The 25,047-nt window shown below is 46.4% G+C and overlaps 1 non-coding gene and 4 pseudogenes across 1 annotated transcript; all 5 read left to right on the top strand.

Moving 5' to 3' along the window:
- The first annotated feature begins 3,769 nt into the window (after positions 1-3,769).
- Positions 3,770-3,888, top strand: LOC147037228 (5S ribosomal RNA; annotated as a pseudogene).
- A 7,206-nt stretch (positions 3,889-11,094) lies between these two features.
- On the top strand, positions 11,095-11,213 carry LOC147037227 (5S ribosomal RNA; annotated as a pseudogene).
- Positions 11,214-15,232: 4,019 nt separating this feature from the next.
- On the top strand, positions 15,233-15,341 carry LOC147037226 (5S ribosomal RNA; annotated as a pseudogene).
- Positions 15,342-16,473: 1,132 nt separating this feature from the next.
- LOC147037225 (5S ribosomal RNA) lies at positions 16,474-16,590 on the top strand (annotated as a pseudogene).
- Positions 16,591-17,730: 1,140 nt separating this feature from the next.
- Positions 17,731-17,849, top strand: LOC147037224 (5S ribosomal RNA). The gene has a single exon (XR_015064651.1). It is a non-coding gene; the product is annotated as a 5S ribosomal RNA (ribosomal RNA).
- The last annotated feature ends 7,198 nt before the right edge of the window (positions 17,850-25,047 follow it).

Below are 25,047 nucleotides of genomic sequence, written 5' to 3'. Positions count from 1 at the left end.
TTCCTTCCACTGGGACTTAAACCCAAGCTATATTCCGTGCACCTTCCACTCTTACGCGTTTCACAACAGCACAATCACACAATTTTAGGGCTTTAACTTACTTGTCCCCTGGTTCGTTGCACTGCCGGATCCCGTCAATCCACTGTAGTCCGACGAAGGCAGACCTAAGATGCTGGCCCAGCGAAGAATTTTTTTGCCAGGTCTTTTCTTTACCAGGTTCTCCTAATGGACGCTGGCTTGTCGACAATGCAGCACGTCGTCCTCCGTCGATCAGCAGTGGGTATGTTGGATCCGGGTCACGGCACCAAAATGTTAGAGATGTTCCGACTCTAACTTATTTTGCAAGAACCATGCGAGAGACAATATGCCCTTTGAACACTTGCAAGTGGAGAATTTGTTCGTTACTGTAGATACAGCAATGTCCGAACAAAGTCTGCCGTTGAAGTCATGCAAGAGAGTATTTATTGAGAGAAGAAGGGTGGGGGTGAGAGTCAGCCAAGGTGGGGGTGACATTTGACATGTGTGGTGGTCACCTCAGCAAATGATTAACCACTTGGGAGGGTCCCAGTTTATCGCTCCACGAGGCCGTGGACATAAATCCTAGTGGAGCAAAACAAGGACGCCTCCACACCATCTGGAAAGCTTCAACAACTGAATGGTTAAACTTTTCAGAGTCACGGGAAGGTAAAAGGTTCAAACAAAGTTCATCATTCTAGTCTACATCCCAACATAATCATACGATCAAGATAGTTTATAAACCCTAACACTCTGCATCAATATTGTCTATAGGTGGGTGAAATTTGAATCTGGGACGTTTTCTGCTGGATGGTCCCATCAATTGTCATCAATGTCCACACAAAATCATAAAAATAGCACTACTAAAATTAATTCTGAAAAATCCAAAAAACAGGAGTCTAGGTGTTCCCCGTCCAGATTACTGGACCGCGGGACACCAACATCATCTCCAGCAATCCTGTCTGCCATGGGTTGTTTAATTTGGAATGCATTCTGAGACTCAAACCAGTACAAATTAGGAACGTGAGTTTTCCGCCAATCGGTCTGTTGCAACAACTGCTTGACCATTGAGCCCAATTGTCTGGCCTCGTGTCCTGGGGCAATAGCCGGCGAAATGTGTGGCACCCCTTTCTCTGTCATTTTGAACCATTGCATTTGTTCATATGTCAGTTCAGTTGCCGCTGCAACTCCCTATTTACGCACTCCTCTCATCTCACACACACACACACACACACACACACACACACACACACACACACACACACACACACACACACACACACACACACACATTCCCCCCAATTTTATTCATTTAGGATATTTTAGCGGTCTAATCTCTCACAGGAGGAACTGCTACCACCGGATGTTTTGGGGAGGCCTCACTTCTCCCAGGATCTCAAAAAACCTGGCTATTTGAATACGCTCGTCAACGTACCCTTGTCCACCACGACGAAGCTAGGTCCCGGACCTATCCGTAATACGCATAAGTCCCTGACTTTACCGTACACGTCACACACATAAGTTCCAAACTTATTCACCGTATGTATCTTAACTTCTTGCACACTTTATTTGATCTGAACAACAGTCTCCTCTTAAATTTCCTCTTTCAATTTGCAGAATTTAGACTTATAGTAACAGGTATTCTGCTAACCTTATCAGTGATGAGCGCTCAGGGTTGAGGAGACGTTGTACCAGCTCAACGTTGTGCACTTAACCCAAACGGTTCGCCGACCGAGAGACAGCGTCCCAGACGCTGTCCGGTGTCCTGGATACAGACCACGAGTTGCCAATTACCCTTCTCTTGACATTATGTCGGGGTCACCAAGAAATTGTTAGGATACGGATTTTTAGCTATTGATCTGACTCCAAATTGCAATCAACACTTAACACAAGTTTGGATGTCCCAATCCACACACTGGCGCACCTAACAATTTTGCGAGTTCATTCTGTCAAAGAGAAGACCAGTAGATCAATCAGACCAAATTTACCAATTGTTTATTCCTAACAAAGCACACTAATACAGGCCTGGGTCCAGGGTCCCTCACACTAAAACTCGTGCGTTTTTGTGACCACCAAAAGACGACACATTAACTTCAATCGTTCAAGCAATCTTTTACAACACCCATCACGTATGGCATTCGGAAACTTCAGCCCTAGTTTTAACTCCGACATTGAAACTATAACCCGAGTTTGAAACGTAAATTGTGTGGTGTCATCCATACCGTTGTAGTTCACGTTTCTTACCGCTAGAGGGGAGACTAGGTACAGTAAATAAAGAGCCTGGCTCCCTGTGAACTCAAAGCAGCAGTCTTTGTTTGTAAAATAACCCAACATTACATACATATTGCGCTTCCATGTAGTGTTTTTACCCTTTTCATGACATTTACTTTGATACAGCAAAAAGCAGGTCGCAACGGCAAATTCGTGCTACCACACAAAAAGCTGTCAATAACGTTTCATGATAGCCATGTTTCCGTGAAACACCAAAAGTCTTGGAAGAAAGCCTTTTTCGGATCTGGTTGTGACATGGATAGGAGACGTTCAGGGAATACCAGGTGCTAAAAGCCTTTTTTTTTCCCACATCAATTGTGAAAGGAAACTTTTACAACAGCCATCAAGTTGCTTGGCACGGGTTTTCAGGGGCAATTGTGTCTATAAAATGCGAAACTCTGGAGACTCTGATGGCTTACGTCCATACTACCCTGAGAACACGCGATCTCGGAAGCTTAGCAAGGTCAGGCCTGGTTAGTACTTGGATGAGAGACCGCCTGGGAATACCAGGTGCTGTAAGCTTTTATTTTATTGTATTTTTTTCAATTCAATCGTTCAAGCAATCTTTTACAACACCCATCACGTATGGCATTCGGAAACTTCAGCCCTAGTTTTAACTCTGACATTGAAACTATAACCCGAGTTTTAAACGTAAATTGTGTGGTGTCATCCATAGCGTTGCAGTTCACGTTTCTTACCGCTAGAGGGGAGACTATGTACAGCAGTGGTTCCCAAAGTGGGCAGTACCGGTGGGAAGATCTGGGGGGGCGGTGAGGAAGAAGGGGGCGGTAGGGGGGCGGCAGTCTGAAGTCGAAGTCAGAAGTTCGAGTGGTAGATTTGAGGACATTTTATTGCTTGAAATACCAGACTGGGTGATCAATCCATTTCTAAATGTCGACGGTGAAGAAACTGGAGTGGCAGAGGAAGAACTGATTTCAATTCAAAATGACATTGAGCTAAGGCCAAAGTTCAAAAAGTCATATCAAGATTTTTGGTTCCAAAAAAAAATCTCTGACTGCTATCAAGTGTTGTGGAACAAGGTCAAGATTTACTTTATTGCCTTCCCAACATCATATTTAGTAGAACGGGGCTTCAGTGCAGTCGCCTTGCTTCTTTCCAAGCAAAGAAACCGACTGAAAATTACTGACCGCGGGGATCTACGACTTCTTCTTAGTGAGTTCCAGCCTGATGTTCAGAAGCTTGTGTCCCTGCACCAAGCACATCCATCCCATTAATAATAAGTGTGAGACAAAAATGTTACTGGTGGAGTGTTTAGGGGGGGCTAGGAACTCACTGGGGAGCCAAGGGGGCGCCAGCCTGCAAAACATGGATGGGAGATGTTCAGGGAATACCAGGTGCTGAAAGCCTTTTTTTTCCCACATCAATTGTGAAAGGAAACTTTTACAACAGCCATCAAGTTGCTTGGCACGGGTTTTCAGGGACGATTGTGTCTATAAAATGCAAAACTCTGGAGATTCTGATGGCTTACGGCCATACTACCCTGAGAACGTCCGATCTCATTCGATCTCGGAAACTTAGCAGGGTCGGGCCTGGTTAGTACTTGGATGGGAGACCGCCTGGGAATACCAGGCGCTGTAAGCTTTTATTTTATTTTATTTTTTTTCAATTCAATCATTCAAGCAATTTTTTTACAACACCCATCACGTATGGCATTCGGAAACTTCAGCCCTAGTTTTAACTCCGACATTGAAACTTGTTAGGATACGGATTTTTAGCTATTGATCTGACTCCAAATTGCGATCAACACTTAACACAAGTTTCTATGTCCCAATCCTGCGGCAAGATGTCATAATGCAGGAAAAGTCTCACACGGTCCCTCTGCCTTAGGCGACCAGAATGTTACCAATAACAACAGTCAAGACAAAAATTGCTCGTGATTGTTCAGCCGTCGGGGGCTTGGCATGCCCACTGTTTGAGGGTGAGCACAATTCTCACCCCCTTTGCAGCACTGCTTCATCGGGGGAGAACTTGGAAATGTCTGCCGCGCGGTTGTCGTCTTCAGTCTTCAGTGGCCAGGGTAGACTACCTGGCCACCAAGGGGGAAGAGGATTACTTTGCCTCTATTTGAACTGGGGGCGGGGACGCTGTCGATGGTGGATCTGCTTCCTTGCTGGAACCCTCGTGTTGCAGTCATCAAGTCCAGAACCATCCTGTTTTGCAAGACCATTTGTTCAATAGCCTGAATCACTCTGTTTTGTCCATCACTGACCCCAGACAGGATCATGAGGGTCAAAGGTCACAACAGCCCTGCGTCGACGTCCAGAAGAGTTGCGTGCTTTCGTCAGCTGATGATGTTGTATCCTGTAGGTGTGGTCTGTCACCCACACTGGTGCACACACTCCTGTCCAGTTGGCGGGCAGCATCAAACAACCCTTTTGACCACAAAGCCGCCAGCCATTCTGTATGAAGTAGGTTCTGTTTGATGGTGCAGCCATATCGGTGGGATATCCCCCACCACTCGAAATGGCTCTCTTATCCTGACACTCATCGGTGATGTCCAAAGCTCCCATCCAGTTTCCTCCTGGAGAGCAGTCGTCGTTGATGCATTTGTGGGTCTCGTTTCCTTGGATGTAACATGTGTAGTTCACTCCAGCTGGTCTCTCTGTGTAGGCCACTTGCGGTAATGTTCGTCCTTTAACAGTCACATTGAGATTTGTCCAGAAAAGCTGATCACCGTACCGTCTGTAAGTCCAGGGCGGAAAGGGTCGGCATCACTGACTGTGACAGCACGGTGTTGATATCCAATCCCTTCCATGGATGCCATACATTTTGCTTCAGTGACATTCCTTGCTCTGGCCTCCAAGTGAACTTGCGTGGAGGAAGGGGGGAGTTTGGAACACACACATAGCATCCCTCCTGTGTGTGAGCTCTCACAGTGAACATCACATACCAGTACCAAGCGTTGGTTTCGTATGGGTTTCTGGGGTCCCATGACCAGTCCTCAAAATTCTCATCATGTGACCATCTTCTTCCACGAATGACGCTGTCCATTGGTCCATTCAGATGAGCCCACAAACCATAGCACACTCCAACCACAGCGCAGCGTAGAATCCACCTAGCATATGGAATTCCGTTGCTACTAGGATGGCAGAGACACCGGGACATCTCCTCGCCTAGCGGAGTGGGGATCGCTGGATTCTTCACCAACATTGAGACGCCCCACCCTAACCAATGAAGCCCCTTTGAAGTCGGACTTCCCCACCACCCCGAATGAGGGGTCCAGCACTCTCTGCAACTTGCAGTGGCTGAGGTGAATCCAGCTGGGCCGTTCAGGAATCTTTACTGCAGTGGGGGTGGTCAGCAAGACTTGGAATGGTCCCTCCCACCGTGGGCTGGCCCAGTTCTTTCTTTTGATGACCTTGATGTAGACCCAGTCTCGTGGCTTGATGAGGTTGTCAACCTGTGGGGAAGGAAGATCAGGCGGCAGTAAATTTGCATTTGACACATCTTCCATTTTGAGCGTCCTGATCATGTAATCTGCCAAGGACTGTTCTTCATCTGCTTTTTGCAAATCTGCAGTGAACACAGGTAGTCTATATGGTCTCTCATGGATGATTTCAAAAGGTGATAGCCCTTCTGAAGTGCTTTTGATAGTAGCGTTTGCTCGTTTAGATGGAACTATTTCAACCCATTTGGAAAATGCATCAATCATCACTAGGCAGTATTTGTGAGGTCCACTTTGTGTGAGTTCGATAAAATCCATGTGCATGATTTGGAATGGGTAAGACGGTTTTGGAAGTGAGCCTCTCTTAGGTCTCATGTTTCCTTGTGGATTATGTTTCACACAGACAGGACATGCTTTACAAAAAAAAATTTAAGTAAGCATCTAAACCAAAGGTAGTGAATTGTTGATGTATGATGGACCTCATCCCTCCTGTCGACACATGGCAAGGCCCATGTGTCGCAATTGCTGCTGCCTTAAAAAGTGTTCAGAAGCGTGTGTGGGTCAGGCACAATAGGTGCTCCTGTCTGTACTGCTTCATTTACTGCTCGGAAATTTTGTATCATTCGCCAATCAATCTTGTTGGCCTTTTGGACTGGAAAAACAGGAGTCTTGCAAGGAGAATCCAAGCACTTCCTAATGATTCCTCCTGACAAAAGACCATTTATGACAGGAGATTGCCTCCTTGCCCCCCTTTATCCCATTTATTGCCTCCTGGTTTAAAGGAGATTCTCTGATCCCGGTTGGATTTGGATGTTGTTGGAATATATTTCTAATTTAACCTGAACTCGAGTTACTAATCTGACTCCAATTTGTGACCTTACCCAACTGCCACTCATCCAACAATATGCGCGCTCGTTCTGCAATAGAAAGGTATCAGGAAGCCGGCATTTTCACACACGAGTGGATTTATTCCTAACACACAAATCTAATACATCACCTGGGTCTCGGGTCCCTCTCAATACACCTCTGTACGCCTCTGTTGCCACCAGCAGACGTGCTCTACATCCGAGTTGCCCAGCCATTAGTTATACTACACAATATGCAAATGGAACATCAACAAAGGCATTCTGTCATTATTCTATTGGCTATGTGTAAACTGCAGTTAACTTTAGCTTGCTCTCATTGGTCTTTCTTCTCCTGCAGAATCACTTGCTCGCTCCTCCTGGTTGTAGTTTTCCTTCCAGGGTCACCAGTTGTTATCTACCAGCTGGCCCTGTGGGTATCTTGTCCTCCTTGCTGCTCCTGGGTTATCTTTTGTTCTGGAACTCAGATGTCCTTGCACCACATATCTTGTTTTGTTCCCACCATCACACACTCAGCACTTTACAGTTTCATACTCTCATGCACAGGATGTCTAATGAACTACTTTAAGATCAAACTCTTATGTTCCTTCAATGTTAAGTCCTGTAGCAAATGGTTCCTTTGATCAGTCAAACAAATGTTGATGAGCCAGGGAAGCGCATAAGCGTGTGCCCTTCTAAACACCCACACCACTTTCTCATAGCTGCATTAGTAATTAGCAATCCAAAAACAACTTTTTCTTTGGGTTTTTTCTTTTCTTAGCATTTAACTTGCACAAGATCACTCTTTCGTCAAAGTTGCTCTACTAATTTCCCATAGTAGTCTCCAACAACTTCAACCATTCAACCAATATTTTCCTTTCATTCAGGAAATCATTCGTCCCTGCTCATTTGCATCTCACACACAGTCACCAAAGAGGAGTCTTTTCATCACATTGGTCTCAAGTTATCCAAGTCCTCCACACAACATTCATATACCATTCTAGACACAATCCCTATCCTAATTATTCCTAATGTTCCCCATAGAACAATTTACCAATCCAAAAAGAAACTCAACACAAAAAAAACAGCTGGCGAATGAATCAGAATTATTTTTTTTTTAATATAAATTAACCAACTCAATGTCTCGGATTTAACTAAAATATAGAAGTTTATAGACTCTTACAACACAACTAATCAATTATTTTTCTCAAATTTAGTTTTGGAGTGTGTGAAATCCACAATTTTGCTTCATCCAATTCCAGAAAACATGTTTTCTCTTGTTGTCTAATGAACTACTTTAAGCTCAAACTCTTATATTCCTTTACTCTGTCTTTCGAATTTGTCATCAGGGTGAGACACTAATGAGCACTAGTGTAAACCAGTTTCTGCCTACAAACAGATTTCTTTCTTTTCCTCTCTTTTTTCTTTTTTTTCTTTTTTTGTTTCATACTTCAAAATGGTTTCTATTTTGCGGTGCAAATTGGATAGACCACAGTCTAACAAATTTCTTTGTACACAGGTTTAGCCAATTTTATCAGTTTAACAAATATGCACACACATGCACAGCTCTCGGTGTGAGGGGAGGGGACCTGGCATCAATGATTCGTCACAAGCTGGCCATTTCTTGCAGTCGATCATGAAGCTGGTCCCACCCACGCACGCGAGGACAGCACATTCTAATTTTTCTATTTATCTTTTAGAAACAAGTTTCATCTCTTTGCCACTTGATTTGCAAATTTTAACTTCAGTGTGCACACATAATTTGACCCCTTGTCATTTGTCTTTGGGCATACAATCAGCATTGTCATACGTCTTGTATGTACAGGAGTTCTAATAACCTAAAAAATACCAAAAGTAGGAGCATGAGAGGTCAAAGGAGAGGAAGCCCGTCATGCTGAAAATTTGGCTTTTCCTCTGCCCCTTCCCTCACCCTTTGATTGGTCTTGTTTTGCATATTGACACACTCTCGCAAAGTGTCCTCGTCTCCCACAGTACCAATAGTTGTCAGAATCTGGTGGGGGTTTTGAACCATATGGCGGCCTGCGACCTTGTTGGCCTTGACCTCTTCCTCTGCCCCATTGGGAACTTTGGAAGAAAACTGTTGCATCTTCATCTACATGATTATCATCATCATCTAGATGAAATACATCAGAACCTTTGCCTTTCTTGATCACTTTGTCAGCGTCTCTAGCCCACTGCATGCACTGCATTTTGTAACAAAAGCAGTGTGCGCTTCCACCAAGTGTTTCCGCACCCAGTTGTCTAATTCAGGGGGGGAACCAGTGAGGAGAGCATTTTTTAGCTGTTGCTGATAAGCACTCTCAGCTGCATCATTGAATGGGATGCCATTATGCACCCTAAATTCTTTTTCAAATCTTAATGGAATGGTAACCTCATCACTTTTTATCTTTCCATTTTTGGTCTTTTGAATTTGTTCTCTTCGCTCTTGTGAAGTTTTCAACCACACTCTAGCACATTGCAATTCTCTCTCTTTTCTTTCCTTTCTCAATCCCTTTGGCTTCCTAGCCACACTCTCCTCCAAAACATCTACCACTACGTCCCACATTTCAACTTTCAACTTCCCTTCTACTCCATACTTTTTCGTCCACTGTGGCATGTATCGCATACAATTAAGAAATCTACTTGCCATGTACTTCTCATCTCCTTCAACAGCTAGAGATTTACCGTTTTTATTTCCCATCTTAACTTGGTATTTTTAGATTTTTCCAATTTTTTTTCAATTTTTGTTTTTCTTTTTTGAGGATCCGCAATGCAGGTTTAAATTGACCCTTCAACAAAATTGCCTCTTAGTCAAGTTATCCTACCAGTCACACACTCAACCACACAACTTAGCGCTTTTTTACTTTTAGGCCTATCTCGGATGGGTATAAAACCCTTCCAAACAGCTAGGAAAAAACGGACAAAAAGAGAATCTACGCCCTTCTCCAATCAAGAAAAAGAAGCTCGGTCTTTTTTAACCCGTTCCTTCCACTGGGTCTTGGACCCAAGGTGTTCTTTGGCTCGGAAAAACCAACAAAGAAAAATCTACGCTCTTCTTTGAATCACAAAAAAAGAAGCTCTGTGTTCCTTAGGACGTTCCTTCCACTGGGACTCCAACCCAAGCCAGATCCCGCAGCTTGTAAGAACAGACAAAGAAGAATCTACGCACCTCTTCGATGAACGAAAAGGAAGCTCCGTTTTTCTTAGTATGTTCCTTCCACTGGGACTTAAACCCTAGCTATATTTTGTGACGCGCTCACAACAACAGAATTTTAGGGCTTTAACCTACTTGTCCCCTAGTTCGTTGCACTGCCCGATCCCGTCAATCCACAGTTGTCAGACGAAGGCAGACCTAAGATGCTGGCCCAGCGAAGAATTTTCTTGCCAGGTCTTTTCTTTACCAGGTCCTCCTAATGGACGCTGGCTTGTCGACAATGCAGCACTTCGTCGTCCGTCGATCAGCAGTGGGTATGTTGGAATCCGGGTCACGGCACCAAAATGTTAGAGATGTTCTGACTCTAGCTTATTTTGCAAGAACCACACGGGAGACAGTATGCCCTTTAAGCACTTGCAAGTGGAGGGCTTGTCCGTTACTGTAGATACAGCAATGTCCGAACAGACTCTGCCGTTAGTCTCTTACAAGAGCATATTTATTGAGAACAAGTAGGGTGGGGGTGACATTTGACATGTTTAGTGGTCACCTCAGCAAATGGTTAATCAGTGCAGAGGGTCCCCGTTGGTGGTCACCTCAGCAAATGGTTAACCAGTGCAGAGGGTCCCAGTTTATTGTTTTACGAGATCGTGGAAATAAAACCTAGTGGAGCATTTTAGATGACTAACTAAACAAGGATGTTTCCACACCATTTGGAAAGTTTCAACAACTGAATGGTTAAACTTTTCAGAGTCAAGGAAAGGTAAAAGGTTCAAACAAATTTCATCATTCTAGTCTACATCTCAACATAATCATATGATCAAGATAGTTTATAAACCCTAACAACACCTATCACGTATGGCATTCAGAAACTTCAGCCCTAGTTTTAACTCCGACATTAAAACTATAACCAGAGTTTGAAACGTAAATTGTGGGGTGTCATCCATACCGTTGTAGTTCACGTTTCTTACCGCTAGAGGGGAGACTATGTACAGTAAATAAAGAGCCTGGCTCCCTGTAAACTCAAAGCAGCAGTCTTTATTTGTAAAATAACTCAACATTGCAGACACATTGCGCTTCCATGTAGTGTTTTTACCCTTTTCATGACATTTACTTTGATACAGCAAAATGCAGGTCGCAACGGCAAATTCGTGCTATCACACAAAAAGCTGCCAATAACGTTTCATGATAGCCATGTTCCCGTGAAACACCAAAAGTCATGGAAGAAAGCCTTTTTCGGACCTGGTTGTGACATGGATGAGAGACGTTCAGGGAATACCAGGTGCTGAAAGCCTTTTTTTTCCATGTCAATTGTGAAAGGAAACTTTTACAACAGCCATCAAGTTGCTTGGCACGGGTTTTCAGGGGCGATTGTGTCTATAAAATGCAAAACTCTGGATATCCTGACAGCTTACGGCCATACTACCATGAGACTGCCCGATCTCGTCAGATCTCGGAAGCTTAGCAGGGTCGGGCCTGGTTAGTACTTGGATGGGAGTCCGCCTGGGAATACCAGGTGCTGTAAGCTTTTATTTATTTATTTATTTATTTATTTTCACCCTCCTTGAGTCGTCACCTTATCGTGGTGGAGGGATTTGCGTGCCCCTATGATCCTAGGAGCCATGTTGTCTGGGGCTTCATGCCCCTGGTAGGGTAACCATGGCAGAAGGGTCCTAGGTGAGGGGCCAGACAAAGCACGGCTCAGAAGACCCCTTATGATGAAAAAAATATATGGATGTCGTTTTCCCTCGCCCGGACGCGGGTCACCGGGGCACCTCTCTGGAGCCAGGCCTGGAGGTGGGGCTCGAAGGCGAGCGCCTGGTGGCCGGGCCTTCGCTCATGGGGTCCGGTCGGGCATAGCCCGAAAAGAAAACATGGGTTCCCCTTCCAATGGGCTCACCACCTATAGGACGGGCCAAAGGGGTCGGGTGCATAGTGAGCTGGGCGGCGGCCAAAGGCGGGGACCTTAGCGGTCCGATCCCCGGCTGCAGAGGCTGGTTCTAGGGACATGGAATGTCACCTCTCTGGCTGGAAAGGAGCCCAAGCTGGTGTGTGAGGCAGAAAGGTTCCGACTAGACATAGTCGGACTTGCCTCCACACATAGTTTGGGCTCTGGTACAAGCCCTCTCGAGAGGGGCTGGACTCTCTTCCACTCTGGAGTTGCCCACGGTGAGATGCGTCGAGCAGCTGTCGGCATACTTATTGCCCCCCGGCTGGGCGCCTGCACATTGGGGTTTACCCCGGTGAGCGAGAGGGTAGCCTCCCTCCGCCTTCGGGTGGGGGGATGGGTCCTGTTGTTTGTGTCTATGCACCAAACGGCAGCTCAAAGTACCCACCCTTCTTAGAGTCCCTGGAGGAAGTGCTGGAGAGCGCTCCTTCTGGGGACTCCATCGTTCTACTGGGTGACTTCAATGCTCACGTGGGCAATGACAGTGAGACCTGGAAGGGCATGATTGGGAGGAACGGCCCCCCCGATCTGAACCAGAGCGGTGTTCTATTATTGGACTTTTGTGCTCGACACGGATTTTCTATAATGAACACCATGTTCAGGCATAAGGGTGTCCATGTGTGCACTTGGCACCAGGACACCCTAGGCCGCAGTTCGTTGATCGACCTTGTAGTCGTGTCATCGGATTTGCGGCCGCATGTTTTGGACACTCGGGTGAAGAGAGGGGCGGAGCTGTCAACTGATCACCACCTGGTGGTGGGTTGGCTCCGATGGCGGGGGAAGATGCCGGTCCGACCTGGCAGACCCAAACGCTCTGTGAGGGTCTGCTGGGAACGTCTGGCAGAATCCTCTGTCAGGAAGAGCTTCAACTCCCACCTCCGGCAGAGCTTTTCCCACGGGGAGGCGAGGGACATTGAGTCCGAGTGGACCTTGTTCCGCGCCTCCATTGTTGAGGCAGCCGACCGGAGCTGTGGCCGTTAAGGTTGTTGGTGCCTGTTGTGGCGGCAATCCCCGAACCCGCTGGTGGACACCGGCGGTAAGGGATGCCGTCAAGCTGAAAAAGGAGTCCTATAGGGCCTTTCGGCCTGCGGGACTCTGGAGACAGCTGACAGGTACCGGATGGCCAAGCGGAACGCGGCTTCGGCGGTTGCTGAGGCAAAAACTCGGGCGTGTGAGGAGTTTGGCGAGACCATGGAGAATGACTTCCGGACGGCTTCGAGGAAATTCTGGTCCACCATCCGGCGTCTCAGGAGGGGGAAGCAGTGCACGGTCAACACTGTTTACAGTGGAGATGGTGTGCTGCTGACCTCGACTCGGGATGTCGTGAGTCGGTGACGAAGACCTCCTCAATTCGACCGACACGCCTTCCATTGTGGAAGCAGGGCCTGAGGACTCTGAGGCGGACTCTCCAATCTCGGAGGTCGAAGTCACTGAGGTAGTTAAAAAACTCCTTGGTGGCAAGGCCCCGGGGGTGGATGAGATCCGCCCGGAGTTCTTAAAGGCTCTGGATGTTGTGGGGCTGTCATGGCTGACACGCCTCTACAGCATTGCGTGGACATCGGGGACGGTGCCTCTGGATTGGCAGACTGGGGTGGTGGTTCCCCTCTTTAAGAAGGGGGACCGGAGGGTGTGTTCCAATTACAGGGGAATCACACTCCTCAGCCTCCCTGGTAAGGTCTATTCAGGGGTGCTGGAGAGGAGGATCCGTCGGGAGGTCGAATCTCGGATTCAGGAGGAGCAGTGTGGCTTTCGTCCTGGCCGTGGAACAGTGGACCAGCTCTACACCCTCGGCAGGATCCTCGAGGGTGCATGGGAGTTCGCCCAACCAGTCCACATGTGTTTTGTGGACTTGGAGAAGGCGTACGACCGTGTCCCTCGGGAGGTTCTCTGGAGGGTGCTTCGGGAGTACGGGGTGCCGAGCCAACTGATAAGGGCGGTTCGGTCCCTGTATCACCGATGCCAGAGTTTGGTCCACATTTCCGACAGTAAGTCGGATTCGTTCCCAGTGAGGGTTGGACTCCGCCAAGGCTGCGCTTTGTCACCGATTCTGTTCATAATTTTTATGGACAGAATTTCTAGGCGCAGCCGAGGCGTTGAGGGCGTCCGGTTTGGGGACCTCAGCATTGCGTCACTGCTTTTTGCAGATGACGTGGTGCTGTTGGCTTCTTCAGTCCGTGATCTCCAGCTCTCACTGGAGCGGTTCGCAGCCGAGTGTGAAGCGGTCGGGATGAGGGTCAGCACCTCCAAATCCGAGTCCATGGTCGGTCGGGATGAGGGTCAGCACCTCCAAATCCAAGTCCATGGTCCTCGGTCGGAAAAGGGTGGAATGCCCTCTCCGGATCGGGGATGAGAGCCTGCCCCAAGTGGAGGAGTTCAAGTATCTTGGGGTCTTGTTCACGAGTGAGGGCAGGATGGAGCGCGAGATCGACAGGCGGATCGGTGCAGCGTCGGCAGTAATGCGGACTCTGTACCGGTCCGTCGTGGTGAAGAGAGAGCTGAGCCAAATGGCAAAGCTCTCGATTTACCGGTCGATCTACGCTCCTACTCTCACCTATGGTCACGAGCTATGGGTCGTGACCGAAAGAACAAGATCCAGGATACAAGCGGCTGAAATGAGTTTCCTCCGCAGGGTGTCCGGGCTCTCCCTTAGAGATAGGGTGAGAAGTTCGGTCATCTGGGAGAGACTCGGAATAGAGCCGCTGCTCCTCCACGTTGAGAGGAGCCAGTTGAGGTGGCTCGGGCATCTCATTAGGATGCCTCCTGGACGCCTCCCTGGGGAGGTGTTCCGGGCATGTCCCACCGGTAGGAGACCCCGGGGACGACCCAGGACGCGCTGGAGAGACTACGTCCCTCGGCTGGCCTGGGAACGCCTTGGAATCCCCCGGGATGAGCTGGAGGAAGTGGCTGGGGAGAGGGAGGTCTAGGAGTCCCTCCTAAAGCTGCTGCCCCCGCGACCCGACCCCGGATAAGCGGATGAAGGTGAAGGTGAAGATTTATTTATTTTCAATTCAATCGTTCAAGCAATTTTTTTACAACACCCATCACGTATGGCATTCGGAAACTTCAGCCCTAGTTTTAACTCCGACATTGAAACTATAACCCGAGTTTGAAACGTAAATTGTGTAGTGTCATACATACCGTTGTAGTTCACGTTTCTTACCGCTAGAGGGGAGACTATGTACAGTAAATAAAGAGCCTGGCTCCCTGTGAACTCAAAGCAGCAGTCTTTATTTGTAAAATAACCCAACATTACATACATATTGCGCTTCCATGTAGTGTTTTTATCCTTTTCATGACATTTACTTTGATACAGCGAAATGCAGGTCGCAACGGCAAATTCGTGCTACCAGACAAAAAGCTGTCAATAACGTTTCACGATAGCCATGTTTCCGTGAAACACCAAAAGTCTTGGAAGAAAGCCTTTTTCGGATCTGGTTGTGACATGGATAGGAGACGTTCAGGGAATACCAGGTGTAAAAGCCTTTTTTTTTCCCACGTCAATTGTGAAAGGAAACTTTTACAACAGCCATCAAGTTGCTTGGCACGGGTTTTCAGGGGCAATTGTGTCTATAAAATGCAAAACTCTGGGAACTCTGATGGCTTACGGCCATACTACCCTGAGAACACGCGATCTCGGAAGCTTAGCAAGGTCAGGCCAGGTTAGTACTTGGATGGGAGACCGCCTGGGAATACCAGGTGCTGTAAGCTTTTATTTTATTGTATTTTTTTCAATTCAATCGTTCAAGCAATCTTTTACAACACCCATCACGTATGGCATTGGGAAACTTCAGCCCTAGTTTTAACTCCGACATTGAAACTATAACCCGAGTTTTAAACGTAAATTGTGTGGTGTCATCCATAGCGTTGCAGTTCACGTTTCTTACCGCTAGAGGGGAGACTATGTACAGCAGTGGTTCCCAAAGTGGGCGGTACCGGTGGGAAGATCTGGGGGGGCGGTGAGGAAGAAGGGGGCGGTAGGGGGGCGGCAGTCTGAAGTCGAAGTCAGAAGTTCGAGTGGTAGATTTGAGGACATTTTATTGCTTGAAATACCAGACTGGGTGATCAATCCATTCCTAAATGTCGTCGGTGAAGAAACTGGAGTGGCAGAGGAAGAACTGATTTCAATTCAAAATGACATTGAGCTAAGGCCAAAGTTCAAAAAGTCATATCAAGATTTTTGGTTCCCAAAAAAAATCTCTGACTGCTATCAAGTGCTGTGGAACAAGGTCAAGATGTACTTTATTGCCTTCCCAACATCATATTTAGTAGAACGGGGCTTCAGTGCAGTCGCCTTGCTTCTTTCCAAGCAAAGAAACCGACTGAAAATTACTGACCGCGGGGATCTACGACTTCTTCTTAGTGAGTTCCAGCCTGATGTTGAGAAGCTTGTGTCCCTGCACCAAGCACATCCATCCCATTAATATTAAGTGTGAGACAAAAATGTTACTGGTGGAGTGTTTAGGTCTTTACCATTCTATGTTGCTGAAACAGTTAAAACAGTTAAAAAATGAATTGGTTTGCTAAATTGGGTTTTATTTGTGAAATACACATTTGTGTTTAACCTCTTTTCAAATTGCAGCATACCAAATATCAAGAAAGAGGTGTTTGTTTCCATATGTGTCTGTGGGGGGACGGGGGGCTAGGAACTCACTGGGGAGCCAAGGGGGCGCCAGCCTGCAAAACATGGATGGGAGATGTTCAGGGAATACCAGGTGCTGAAAGCCTTTTTTTTCCCACATCAATTGTGAAAGGAAACTTTTACAACAGCCATCAAGTTGCTAGGCACAGGTTTTCAGGGGCGATTGTTTATATAAAATGCAAAACTTTGGTGACTTCGACGGCTTACGGCCATACTACCCTGAGAACGCCCAATTGTCCGATCTCGGAAGCTTAGCAAGGTCGGGCCTGGTTAGTACTTGGATGGAAGACCGCCCGGGAATACCAGGTGCTGTAAGCTTTTATTTTATTTTTTTCAATTCAATCGTTCAAGCAATCTTTTACAACACCCATCACGTATGGCATTCGGAAACTTCAGCCCTAGTTTTAACTCCGACATTGAAACTGTAACCCGAGTTTGAAATGTAAATTGTGTGGTGTCATCCATACCGTTGTAGTTCACGATTCGTAACACTAGAGGGGAGACTATGTACAGTAAATAAAGAGCCTGGCTCCCTGTGAACTCAAAGCAGCAGTCAAATGTCTTGAAAAGGGGAAAAACACTTCCAATGTAGTGTTTTTCCCCTTTTCAAGACATTTACTTTGATACGGCAAAATGCAGGTCGCAACGGCAAATCCGTGCTACCACACAAAAAGCTGTCAATAACGTTTCATGATAGCCATGTTTCCGTGAAACACCAAAAGTCTTGGAAGAAAGCCTTTTTCTCACCTGGTTGTTACATGGATGGGAGACGTTCAGGGAATACCAGTGCTGAAAGCCTTTTTTTTCCCACGTCAATTGTGAAAGGAAACTTTTACAACAGGCATCAAGTACCATCGTTGCTTGGCACGGGTTTTCAGGGCCGATTGTGTCTATAAAATGTAAAACTCTGGAGCCTCTGATGGCTTGCGGCCATACTACCCTGAGAACGCCTGATCTCGTCCGATTTCGGAAGCTTAGCAAGGTCGGGCCCGGTTAGTACTTGTATGTACTACCACTAGAGGCGAGACTATGTACAGTAAATAAAGAGCCTGGCTCCCTGTGAACTCAAAGCAGCAGTCTTTATTTGTAAAATAACCCAACATTACATACACATTGCCCTTCCATGTAATGTTTTTACCCTTTTCATGACATTTACTTTGATACAGCAAAATGCAGGTCGCAACGGCAAATTCGTGCTACCACACTAAAAGCTGTCAATAACGTTTCATGATAGCCATGTTTCCGTGAAACACCAAAAGTCTTGGAAGAAAGCCTTTTTGGGACCTGGTTGTGACATGGATGGGAGACGTTCAGGGAATACCAGGTGCTGAAAGCCTTTTTTTCTTTTTTTTTTTTTCAATTGTGAAAGGAAACTTTTACAACAGCCATCAAGTTGCTTGGCACCGGTTTTCATGGGCGATTGTGTCTATAAAATGCAAAACTCTGGGAATTCCTATGGCTTACGGCCATACTACCCTGAGAATGCCCGATCTCGTCCGATCTCGGAAGCTTAGCAGGGTCAGGCCTGCTTAGTACTTGGATGGGAGACCGCCTGGGAATACCAGGTGCTGTAAGCTTTTATTTATTTATGCGTTTATGCATTTATGTATTTATTTATTTATTTTCAATTCAATCGTTCAAGCAGTTTTTTTACAACACCCATCACGTATGGCATTCGGAAACTTCAGCCCTAGTTTTAACTCCTACATTGAAACTTGTTAGGATACGGATTTTTAGCTATTGATCTGACTCCAAATTGCGATCAACACTTAACACAAGTTTCTATGTCCCAATCCACACACTGGCGCACCTAACAATTTTGCGAGTTCGTTCTGTCAAAGAGAAGACCAGTAGATCAAACAAGGCAAGCGGAATCGCTTGGAGCCAATTCATTTTCATTTGAGCAATAATTTTGGCCAGTTTTTCCTTCAACGTCCGGTTCATTCGTTCAACTTTGCCCTGGCTCTGAGGATGGTAGACACAGCCAAATCGATGCTTCAAACCCAAAATTGATTCCACCTTGGCCAAGGCTTTGTTGTTAAAGTGTGTACCATTGTCAGAGCGGATCAGGGCCGGAAAACCATGTGTGGGGATGCAATGGGTGATCAAAGCCTTGATCACAGCAGCAGAATCTTTCGAGCACGGATATGCCTCAGGCCAGCCTGAGTAAGCGTCAACCAACACAAGCAAAAAGCGTTTCCCATTCACTCTTGTATACATGTCGGTGAAATCAATGATCACCTCTGCTCCCGACCACGGGGTCGGCTGAAACAGGCCGGGCTTAGGCTTCAACGTAGGACGTGCATTGAATGTCTGGCAGGACTCACAATCCGCAACGAATTTCCAGACCATGTCCGAGAGTCTGGGATGCCACCAACTTCGAAGATGGATCATCATGGGATGGGGACCCACATGGGAAGTTGTGTGTGCCTGTGACAGGACCTCCGCCATTAGCCTTCCTTCCGGAAGAGCGGGCTGGCCTTTGGGTCCTACCCACAAGCCATCTGATTGTTTGACAGCCTTTGCTGCCACCCAGACTGATTTTTGTTCCGGGGACGTGGCATCCTGGGCGGCACACAGATCGGCATGTGAGAGCGACAGAGGCAAACAGGAGTCGGGGTGTTCCCCGTCCAGATTACTGGACCGCGGTTCACCAACATCATCTCCAGCAATCCTGTGTCTGCCATGGGTTGTTTAATTTGGTGTGCATTCTGAAACTCAGACCAGTACAAATTAGGAATGTGAGTTTTCCGCCAATCGGTCTGTTGCAACAACTGCTTGACCATTGAGCCTAATTGTCTGGCCTCGTGTCCTGGGGCAATAGCCAGCGAAATGTGTGGCACCCCTTTCTCTGTCATTTTGAACCACTGCATTTGTTCATGTGTCAGTTCAGTTGCCGCTGCAACTCCCTCTTTACCAATCAAAATACGTGATGAAGTTAAATCCCACATGTGCCCTTCAATTTCTTCAAACAAATCCCGATATACATCATCACTTTTTCGGCTTTAATATAGAGTGCAATGCAAAGGATCAACAGGTGGGTGGTATGGCGCCAGTGAGCAGATCCAAGGTTTCCACAGTAGGTAGGTCGAGAACACACCACCACCAGCAGGGGTCTCTGGCTCCAGCCTGGCCCAGTAGATGGTTGCAGTTTCTGCTTCTGTCGGTAGGGGCGCCATCAGCCACTGACCATGTTGTTGTATTTGTTGTGAACACTGGATGCTGACGCCATCTGGAAATTGAATAATCACTCCCTCTGGCCCACACAGAATTCTGGCTTCAACGGCTGACAACAAGTCCTCCCCATCAAATTGATCGGAGTGTCTGTGGAATGGATGTATTTGTGCCACAGTCTACACCCTGTCCGGGTGATCACAGTTTCAAGTGGTTTGGTAAAAGGCAGAGTTCGTGGTTTTCCCGAGAAGCCGACTAAAGTTGTTGTTTTCTTTGACAGTAAGGATACAGGAAGGGCAGTGTTTATTGATGAATACGTTGCTCCTGTGTTCACCAGCATCTGCACAGGTTTTCCCTCCACTGTCACATGAAGCATTGGCTCCGCCGGGCCACTGCTTCTCTGGCTCCCCGGGCATCCCTATTCAAATTGTCCACACCAGAGATCATCATGTTGATAGTACTGACCTCCGTGTGCTTGTGGCTGCTGCCAGGGCCGTCCACCAGACGGTAGGGGCGCTGCTTGTTGCATCGGCGCCTCGGGTTGATGTGGCGGGCCTCCGGCTGGGCGGGCGTCTCCGTGCGGTCGATACTGCGGGCATTCTCTTGCCCAGTGATCGGTTTCGCCGCAGATGAAGCATGCGTTGGGCGAATGGGGTTTGTATGTTGCCCTCCCGGGTAAGCAGGTGCATTCCCTCCCCGGCCTCTGTATCCGCCCCGGAACTGGCCCCTTCCGCGTCCCACCACCTGAGGAGCCTGTGACATTTGCATTTCCTTTTTCTGTGATTTAGACTGTTTAGCTTCACCATGCATTTTTGCCAACTGTAATTTAAACAACAGTTTGGATAATGCGTCTGTCTCGTTATCAACTTTAGCTTGTGACTCAGTAAACATTCTGCAGTGATGCAAAAGATGACGTTTAAATTGTTCCTCGGTACAAACCAGAATGTCAGGGTCTGACATTAGCTGCTTCTTCACATCTGGCGGAAGTCCATCCACCAGCGCCGTCCGGAAGAGCACCTCTGCCTCGTGCGTGAGAGTCGGATGGCGACCTGTGGTTTCAATCCAACTCTCCACACATGTTACATAATGTTGGGCAGGTGACATTTTCACATCATAAGGAAACATAGTGGGGGCCAGATCGGTAGGTTGTGGGAAAGTCATTTTAATGTTTTCAAACAGGGGCGCTGCTACTTGTGGCAAGGGCACCTCCCTCCCCAGTCTCGCTGTGCCTGCTGCTTCCTCAATCGCCTGTAATTGCACTAGGGAGCATGCTCCTGCCAACATCTGGCGAATGTCACCAAGTGTGCAGGTCTGCCCACTCATCAGAGCCAAAAATCTGTTCAGCCACACCTTGCCTCCTCTGCTTTTCTCACATTAACAACACTTTCTACGGGCAGTTTCTTCTGAGTGGCAAACAAAGCTGTTGCAGCTGTTGCCATATTGTGCAAAGAGCGTCGCTCTTCCTCTCTCTCTGTGCTTCTCAAGCACCTTGCGCTCACGCCAGCCGGCCCCTTTCTGCTGGTCTTCTAAGGAGAGCTTTCTTTTCAGCACCTGACCCTCTTTTTGCTGCAATTGCCGTGAGAGACGTTCCATGTCCCAAATTGTTGAAAAACCCTGAAACAATTTGTCAGCTTCCAATTTCACGAAGACTTTTCGGTGTCTCACACGCTCCTTTGCCACTTTCTTTCTGTCAATGCCACTCACAATGGCTTCTTTCAATCTCACTCCATTCATTCCTCTCAGCGCACACACACCTCTTATCACACACACTATCTCGCTCCATTCATTCCTCTCAGCACACGCACTCCTCTCATCTCACACACACACACACACACACACACACACACACACACACACACACACACACACACACACACACACACACACACACACACACACACACACTCCCCCCAATATGATTCATTTTGGATATTTTAGAGGTCTGATCTCTCACAGGAGGAACTGTTACCACCGGATGTTTTTGGGAGGCCTCACTTCTCCCAGGATCTCAAAAAACCTAGCTATTTGAATACGCTCGTCAACGTACCCTTGTCCACCACGACGAAGCTAGGTCCCGGACCTATCCGTAATACGCGTAAGTCCCTGACTTTACCGTACACGTCAAACACGTAGGTTCCAAACTTATTCACCGTATGTTTCTTAACTTCTTGCACACTTTATTTGATCTGAACAACAGTCTCCTCTTAAATTTCCTCTTTCAATTTGCAGAATTTCGACTTATAGTAACAGGTATTCTGCTTACCTTATCAGTGATGAGCGCTCAGGGTTGAGGAGACGTTGTACCAGCTCAACGTTGTGCACTTAATCCAAACGGTTCGCCGACCGAGAGACAGCGTCCCAGACATTGTCCGGTGTCCTGGATATAGACCACGAGTTGCCAATTACCCTTCTCTTGACATCACGTCGGGGTCACCAAGAAATTGTTAGGATACGGATTTTTAGCTATTGATCTGACTCCAAATTGCGATCAACACTTAACACAAGTTTCTATGTCCCAATCCACACACTGGCGCACCTAACAATTTTGCGAGTTCGTTCCGTCAAAGAGAAGACCAGTAGATCAATCAGACCAAATTTACCAATTGTTTATTCCTAACAAAGCACACTAATACAGGCCTGGGTCCAGGGTCTCTCACACTAAAACCCGTGCGTTTTTGTGACCACCGAAAGACGACACATTCACTTCAATCGTTCAAGCAATCTTTTACAACACCCATCACGTATGGCATTCGGAAACTTCAGCCCTAGTTTTAACTCCGACATTGAAACTATAACCCGAGTTTGAAACGTAAATTGTGTGGTGTCATCCATACCGTTGTAGTTCACGTTTCTTACCGCTAGAGGGGAGACTATGTACAGTAAATAAAGAGCCTGGCTCCCTGTGAACTCAAAGCAGCAGTCTTTATTTGTAAAATAACCCAACATTACATACATATTGCGCTTCCATGTAGTTTTTTTATCCTTTTCATGACATTTACTTTGATACAGCAAAATGCAGGTCGCAACGGCAAATTCGTGCTACCACACAAAAAGCTGTCAATAACGTTTCATGATAGCCATGTTTCCGTGAAACACCAAAAGTCTTGGAAGAAAGCCTTTTTTCGGATCTGGTTGTGACATGGATAGGAGACGTTCAGGGAATACCAGCCTTTCAAGCTGAAGCCTTTTTTTTCCCACGTCAATTGTGAAAGGAAACTTTTACAACAGCCATCAAGTTGCTTGGCACGGGTTTTCAGGGGCAATTGTGTCTATAAAATGCAAAACTCTGGACACTCTGATGGCTTACGGCAGGGGTGTCAAACTCAAATTGACAGTGGGCTAAAATTTTAAATTGAACAAAGCCGCGGGCCAAGGTGGAACAAATGAACCTTTTAATATGGAATCAAACAAGTTTTGATTTTACAATGAATATTGAACAACCAAGGCTTATATAACTTAAAAGTGCAGGCGTGCAAAATCAAGTTGATAATAACACTAATAATACTAATACTAACAATAATAGTAATAATAGTAATCATAATAATGATAATAATAAAACATATCAATGGCATAATAAATACAATTTAAATAAAAATTGAATGCCTCCTTTTTGTTTGCAGCCTTCTGAGGTAAATGTCAAAATTAGCTTGTTACAGAGGCTAATAAATTTGAAAATAAAATAACATAACAACTATGAATAAATCAACCATTCAGGCCTTGGAGTAGCAAGAAAAAGTGCATAGAAAATTCCAGAAAAGACTTAAACTGGCGGTGATTGAGATCTTTGTGTTACTGTGGACATAACATCCTCCATCTTCAGCCCTTTACCACACAGGGATTCTTGATGTAAGATGCAGTGATAAACAGATAATTCACCTGCACAGTTCTCTTCGCGCATCTTTTCACAGATCCTGCCCACCAGTCCATTCCTTTTACCACTCATGGTTGCCGCACCATCAGTGGTTAATCCCACAAGTTTTTCCCACGGATGTTTATTTCAGTTACACATTTTCAAACCTCCTCAAAGATTTCTTTCCCTGTGTTTGTGCCATCCATTGGTTTAAATCCCAAAAGCTCCTCCATAACACACAGATTTGTTTCCAAGCCGCGGACAAAGACAGTCAGCTGCGCAATATCAAACGCGTCAGTGCTCTCATCCACAGCAAGGGAAAAAGAAACAAAATATTTTCCCTTCTCCATCGACTGGACATGCAGATTGGTGGCAAGCTCGCATGTGCGGTCAGCTATTGTTTTTCTGCTCAGGCTTACGTTTGCAAAGGCTTGGTTTTTCTCGGGGCACACTTGTTCACAAACCTTCATCATGCACTTTTTTACAAACTCTCCTTCATTAAAGGGTCGAGCTGATTTGGCGATTTCTTGTGCCACGATATACTTGACTTTACAGCAGCCTCACTTTGTGTTGTGGCTTTTGTGAACATTTTCTGTTGTGAAATCAAACCTCTTTTCATCTCCTTAACTTTCTGGCTCCTTTGAGCCGTGTCCAGGTCCTTATATTTGTCCTGGTGTTTGGTTTCATAGTGTCGTCTAATATTGTGCTCCTTAGTTACTGACACGTTGGCTCCACAAACAAGACAAACTGGTCTGTCTTGTATACATATAAACAGATATTCTGTCTCCCACCTGTCCAGAAAAGTTCCATTTTCTGCCTTTCTTTTCGCCATTTGTTGGTAGGGTAACACAGTGACAGCTGTCGTTTGAGGTCGCAGTGTGGGGGAGAGGCACGGAGATGCAGGGTGTGCACATAGGCTGTATATAAGAAATGAACGTAACATCCGTGACGTCACCCATTAGTTTGTGGACAGCTGCTCGGAAGCCAATAGTATCGAATCTAGGCAGCGCCATCTTGACAATTTCAGGTGCATTCTGGGAAAAAATGAACACGGATTCTACTTATATGGGCATGAGGCGGAGTCATGAACGGACGTATGGGCGCCAAAGCAACAGCAGACCATTATGGGATTTGTAGTACAAGCGATGAATGCAGTGTTACAGCGCTGCCGCCGTATAATACCGGCGGGCCAGCTCTAATGTTAATTTGAAATTGCCTCGCGGGCCAAATATAATTACACTGCGGGCCAAATTTGGCCCGCGGGCCAGAGTTTGACACCTATGACATACAAAGATATTAACCCAGAATTATCGGTGCATCCACTATATACAAGCACCAGCATTATACCTTACATCGAGGACTATTTGAGGATAGCCTTTACACGGTTTCGGTTGTCTCATAGATTACGTGTGGAAATGGGAAGTTGGAATCGCACACCACCTGAGCAGTGGACATGTCAATGTGAGACTGGTAAACAGAACGAACAGCACATACTGGTGTGTCCCCTCACACAAGACATTAGAGAGAAATATGGACTTGAGTGTAAGGACCTGAGCTCACTCTTTGTGGGCACTAACAGAGCAACTTTGCGAATGTTACATGTCTGTCAACGTTGGAAAAACATAAAACTGTGAAGCAAGGATTTTTGTGTTTTGTTTTTATTTTAATCTATTGTGGTATTTATTTTAATATTTTGTAATGTGTATCTTTTTTTGTTTAGACCCAAAGTTTTATAATTTTGTCAATAGATT

Source organism: Syngnathus leptorhynchus, unplaced genomic scaffold (assembly GCF_054491065.1).
Source record: "Syngnathus leptorhynchus isolate UIUO unplaced genomic scaffold, UIUO_Slep HiC_scaffold_260, whole genome shotgun sequence".
In the NCBI taxonomy this organism is placed as follows: Eukaryota; Metazoa; Chordata; class Actinopteri; order Syngnathiformes; family Syngnathidae; genus Syngnathus; species Syngnathus leptorhynchus.
This window is presented reverse-complemented; position numbering and strand designations above follow the sequence as displayed.